Source organism: Periophthalmus magnuspinnatus, chromosome 15 (assembly GCF_009829125.3).
Source record: "Periophthalmus magnuspinnatus isolate fPerMag1 chromosome 15, fPerMag1.2.pri, whole genome shotgun sequence".
In the NCBI taxonomy this organism is placed as follows: domain Eukaryota; kingdom Metazoa; phylum Chordata; class Actinopteri; order Gobiiformes; family Gobiidae; genus Periophthalmus; species Periophthalmus magnuspinnatus.
The window spans coordinates 13,851,358-13,857,876 of NC_047140.1; positions in this window are offsets into that span (position 1 = coordinate 13,851,358).

The following is a 6,519-nucleotide window of genomic DNA, read 5'->3' on the forward strand; positions in this document are numbered from 1 at the left end:
CTAAGAGGACAAGCAGCTCATTAAAAAACATGTTGCTTGTGACTAAAACGCACTATGACACTTTTTTGTCTCTATGGAGATGTTATTGCTTTGCTTAGAATGTTCCACGGTATGGCTTTAAACATTTATCTTGCATCTATACATTTGCGGACGTTTGTATTGCTCAAAAACATACATTTTTACTGTGTGTGGTGCTGTCTCTCCACAGATCTGACCTGTAACATGGCTTGAGAAAGATGAGTTTAATGTCATACTGTGGAAAATCACTGGCAAAGTAATAACATCACCACGGGAACAAGAAGGGGCAGATCTTCCTCTAGAAAGGTTACACAGTGCACCTTTTATGGTTATAACTTAATTCACTTTTTTTGCATAGTCCTACTATAATTCACCTCTCTGTACTCTTATTTTATTACGTCAGCCCGTCCTTCATCACTTTAGTATTCTTCCTTTCATTCGCTTTAGTATTAGCATTAGCATTAGTATTAGCTTGAGCTAGCTTCTCTTGATCCTAGCCACGTTTAGCAAATAGTAATATTTGGCAGCTTTTTGCACAATGGTAATGTAGCTGTTGTCAGTCAGTTACCTTTCCAGTTGTAGTACTTAACATATACATTTTTGGGCCTAGATTAACGCAGCTTTTGAATTAGAAAAAGAAAATGACACCTTTCATTTATTTAAAATCAGTGTGTTTATATCTGTGAGATTTAGGGTTGTTTTTGGGTATAGGTCATAGATAATACAGTAGATATTATTTCTTCAAAAATTATTGTCAGATTAATTAGTTAAATTAGTTAATCCTGACATAAAAAATAATCTTTTCCATTTTCTTGAGAATAAACACAGCCAAACCTGAGTGTCCTCCATTTTGGGTCCATTGTCAAGTGCCCTATTTCTCTTATTTATCAAACAAAACCAGATTTATTTATTATGACCTAATCTTTATAAATGTTTCTATAGAATATTGTATTTTGAATGTACAAATGATTCATGTTTTTTTATTTTATTGTTTACATTTTATTTATAAACTTTTGACGGGAAACAGGGTTGAACTGTGTTTCACTCGATGCAATAATATGAGTAATAGTAATAAGAGCTCTAATAATGATGTGTACATAGTTTATCGAACAAAGGATTTTAATATGGAATTTCAAGTGTAAATGAAATGTTTTATGCTGTTTATGCTCCTCTAAATGACTGGATACATGGAAAAAGGGAGGTTAAGGTGCAGAACCTTTTATAAAATCACAAGTTTAATGGTAAAACGCAAATTTTAATGGTAATTTAATGGGGGTTTTTTCAGAACTAAATGTCCCTGTGTCTCCATGAGGTCTTAGTCTGTGTAGGAGCTGCTCATTCTGAAGTTTAGAGCTCTACAAACATGTCAGATGCCCTCCCTGTGTCTCCATGGGGTCTACAAACATGTTCTGAAACTCCTGTATTAGTTTCACAGTTTTTATCTTCAGTTTTATCTCAAATATATATCTGACTTACATTTTACCAGTATCTATCCACATGCAGATTTGATAGAAATTAATCAGAGCCTAATATGGAATTATATTTAAAAATGCATATATTTTAGTTGACGCTACTTAATTGTTTTAAGAGTAATTCACTTGTGTTGATCCTGTTTAAAAATATTATGTCACCATTTTCTATTAAATTATTGGAAATACAATGCAAATGTAAGTTAATGCAGTGAAAAATATACATTCATTATGGAAAATGGCGACATAAGGGTCAGCATTTTGTTTTTTTCCTGAGTGTAGCATTATTGAACTCTTCATTCACAGTCAATGTTTAGGAAAGAACCAATAGACGAGTTTAGTTCCTCAATAAAATGCTAATTAATGGTTGTTGAATTTGAGCGTTGATCCTTTTGGACGACACATGACATAACATGACAAGAACATGTTGACAATGAATCAATATTTGTATCAATATACTTTTACCACAAGAGGTTTTAGTCAAAAACTGTCTGAGGGGTTTAATAGATCCAGAGCAGCCAATCAGAGGAGGGCTATAAATATTCCACCCTCCTGCTCTGACTAAAGCACTAGTACGTAACATTTAAATTAAGCTGAAATCTGGACAAAATGTGCGTGTAAACGTATATATGGACTCACACAAACAACCACTGTTTTTAATGTCCACTACACAACTTTAAATAAATATCTGATGTCACATTTATCTATTTATTTAATTAATGTAGTTTAAAATAACATCAATTTGTAGTTAAATTAACATTAACTACAGCTTAAAATATAGTTAAAGTGAATTTAACGTAAAGTACTTCAGTTGAAAAAAGTTATTCTTTTTTTACTGTTGGATAAACTCAGAAATGAAATGTTGACCCTATTTAAATATTTTATATCATATTTTTATGTTAAATGATTGTGTATATTTTTTAATTGATTATCTTAAAATCAGAATTTCTTTGCTTTGCATCAATGTAAAATATTTAAATGGAAAAAGGGGTCACCTATGTTTTATAATTGAATTGGGTCAACATGCATTTTTTGCCTGCATCTTCCACAACCAATAAATATTTAGATATATAGGAAAATATACAGCTTATAAATATATGTTATGTTTTTGATTATCATTCCAGACCAAGACAACAAGACAACCTCCTTCATTTTTAGCTTAAAATATTATCAAAAACCTAATGAGCTGAACTGTAATTGAGTGATAACGTTTATACTTCAGAGGACTTGTAGTGGGAGGGGACAGGGACAGTGGGCGGAGACAAGAACATCAATGCAATGAATGAAATAAAATATAAATACAGCTTTTTGATTCAGGCACAGCTTAAAACGTGGACAAGTTTCAGATGAATTAAATATTGTACTAATAATTCCTCCCTTCCTCCATGTCCCAGAGGTTTACAGGCGTGTTGTGTTTAAGGGACGGTCAAATCAGTGTTGAAGCTATTTCTAAATCCCTCTTTTACTGTGGAAATGTTTTTACCATGAACATATCGACAAAACGAGTCACAAACTTGGAATTAACACAAGAAACATACACGTTTGGACGTATTTTGAGTCCTAATCGTGGCATTACTTAAAGGTGCAATGTGCAGCATTTCTGGATGAGGTTATGCTACATGCTTGTATCCATGATAATGTTTCACAGTATGGCATTTCTTTGATCTGTCTTGCATTTATATAATTCCAGGTGTTAATATCTTAAAAAACATGCAACTTGCCTCTCCTTAGACCTGACCTGTAACTTGGCCTGGTGTGAGAGAGATCGGTTTAATGCCATACAAAACAAATCTCCATGGAGACAAACAGGTGGGAGACCTACCACCAGAAAAGTTACGCAGTGCACCTTTGACACTATTGAGAGCATACAATGTTAATCTTCAAGTGTTTATATAACTAAATACTAAACTGCACTAAAACATGCATCTTATTTCTCTGTTCATCTCCAAAACTTACTGCACATTTTGGTAAAACGCCTGGACTAAAACAGTTTACTTTGACTCCATTTTAAATCTTAATAAATGTCCACGCTTTACCAAAATCAATCAGAATTTTCATGTATTTATTTTGCTGCCACTGGCTGTGTCACATTCTCAAACCAAAACTCAAAGATGTCTCAAAATGGCGTCTTGCTGAGAACATCATTTGTGATATTCACATGGGGAGAACTGAGGAGCTGTACATTTGTAAGAATATATAAGTGTACATTTATTTTTGTCTGGACGTGTTGGATTCTATATTTTCTTAGAGCGTAGACCTCCCTGTGTTTCTGACTCCTTTCGCATGGAAATACTCAAACTATGGTGAATAATTTAAGGTAGAACTTTGTTTAGGAGCGAGGGGCAGAGGAGGTGTGGTCTGGGGAAATTTTCAAATGTTTTGGAACAGATTTATTGTGGAAAAAAGTAGAAATTTGGCTTCCTCTGCATCAATAAAGTCTCTGCTTCAGGGAAAACATCTGGAATCTGATCTCTTCTTTCTGTAAGTTAATGGCTAATTTTACTCACAGCGCAGTGGCAGAGTGGTTAACAAAGCCCAACACCATAATCCTTCTACTGCAGTGGCTTAAAAGTTATCATTTTTATTAGTTTGAGTCTTGGTCTAATAACTTCTTATTTTTAGTCAAGATTTTAGCTTTAGTCAGCCATATTTTCCAGTGCTCATGTCATACCAAGAATGTCCTGGGTTGGATTCAGAGGGGGTGCAGGGCCTGAGTGTGGAGTTTGCATGTTCTCCCCATAAATTCCATCACTGATAGTAGTAAGATCCAGATGAATGCAAAATGTAAAATGCATAAATCTACTATACACATTGTGCGTTATATTTTACCCTTGGTCATAGTATTGTGGCATTCTGCTGTGAGGAAACGCGCCAAAGTTCTTCTGGTTGTTTATTTTCTGAACACAAGGACAACTGTAGGCCGTTACTCACACCGAAACAAGAACAAAACAACAGCAGTCTCAATTCTTCAGGGCCAGTCTCCAAACTGACCAGTGACGACAATACAACCTCCACATCCACATGTCGGCATAGCAACCAAGTGTCACATACAAAAGCAGTATAACAACACATTAACAGATACAAAAACAACAAAAGGTGTCAGCCTTTAACTAAACACAAAATAGCAGCTTACAGCAGCATGGCATTACAAGTTTGCATTTTGATAAATAACCAGTCAGTGTTTCTCATTCCACTTACATTGTTCAGTCTCAGTATGTGGACAGGAAGGGCATCTGACATAAAACCTGAGAAATTACTGTGTGCTTTACCAACAGTGCAACCAAGCTGTCAAGCCACAGTAAGTGCAAAAGTTTCAGTTTCTGAACGTTACCCCCATGAAAAAAATGATGTGATATGGCGCCATCTGCTGGAGATAAAAGGAGCACGTGTGCTGTTCCACTGACTCAAAGATATAAACTGATCTGTGTAACATATTTTATACTGCATAACATCTGAGCTGCAGAGGCTGCATTAGCACTGACTAAAGACTGTCTGCAGGTGCTGGGGTTTAGGTGGTGACAATTCAGTCCTTTTAGTTTTAAACCAACTGAGAAACTCATGCGAGGCTCAATCTGCTTTCTGATTGGATAATTATCTTGAGAACCAAAACACTAAATTATAATAATGTGGCCATCATATCCAATGGCTTTGTAATTAAGAATAAATCAGCATTACGATTGTTATCAGTAAAAGTTAGATATGTTTTGAACACCTCATATCTGGGGACAATTTGTTGAATGAAATAAAAAGTCTACAAACCTACGTCTAAGATGAATACTTTATAGGATTTCTGAAATCCATTGGACTCAAAATAAATACATTTGCCATGAAGTTTCTGATCCAAAGTTTATTAAGTGCAAAATATCCACTGACAGTACAAAGAATGTAAGTGTCACATCAATAATATTAATGAAAACCATCTGTGAAAACCCCCGCACAGACTCATAAATATCATTATTTAGATTTGATGCATTGTACAGGCTTCATAAGAATCCCACTTACAAACAACTCAATTCCTCTTATCTTTTAGCAACCATCAAATACACCACATAGAATCATATACCTGTTCATGTTTTGACTTTTAGCTGCTCAAATATCCCTCTTATTGGTTTCATTAATGCAAGAACATGAAGTGGTTACCACACTAACCACAAATAGAAGGTCCAGGTTTGAATCCATGAGACATTGTGGAAGTGGAAATTTTACATTTTAAAGCAGCCAAAAGTCAAAACATCCCTCTCTTAGTTTTCTCTTTCCTGTCCCTTTTGTCTCACATCCTTTTCCTTTCAAAGTAAAGGTCCCAAACCTGTACAACACATTTTATTTTGTAGGCAGACCTCAGACCAGCTAAGAGGCCTTTACATTAATATTACAACTGTCACAAATATGCTCCCAAAAATAGACGTATCCCCAGGATGATCTAGAACACACGTTTCTACTGTACACCTAAAATACATGCAAAATCTACTCATTTATCTGAATTAAATTGCCACAGAATATGCAACAGTCACGACTTCTTATGATGCACCTTAAGGCAGCAGTGTGTAGATATCAAAATATGAGGCTAAATCTTTTGTTTTTGTAAAAGTGATCAACAGAAACCTGATCAATACTGTTAATAAAGGTTTAAATTGCAGTATGATGAGTACCCACCACATGGCAGTGTTTCATGCATTTGAAGGCACATTGGTTGTGGTTACATGCACAAACAAAATCTGATTAACAACAGAATTCTGAAGTTATAAGACTATTCAAATGACAAGGAAACAGCAAAATCTGATTTCTTTCTGGCCATGGTCCCTCTAATTACTAACAGCTTTGGTGTGTGGTTTGCATGCCGTTTAAATAATCTTAAATGTCCAGAAATTAGATTATAATCAGATTGTGGTGTGCGTGTAAACACAGCCACTGTTGAATGGCTTGCACAGAATAACATTACATGGTTTTAAAGTTACACTATAGTAGTCCTAGACTTTCAAAGTAGACTTTCAGTCATGGCAACATATTAACATATCTTCCATTTCACTTTTGT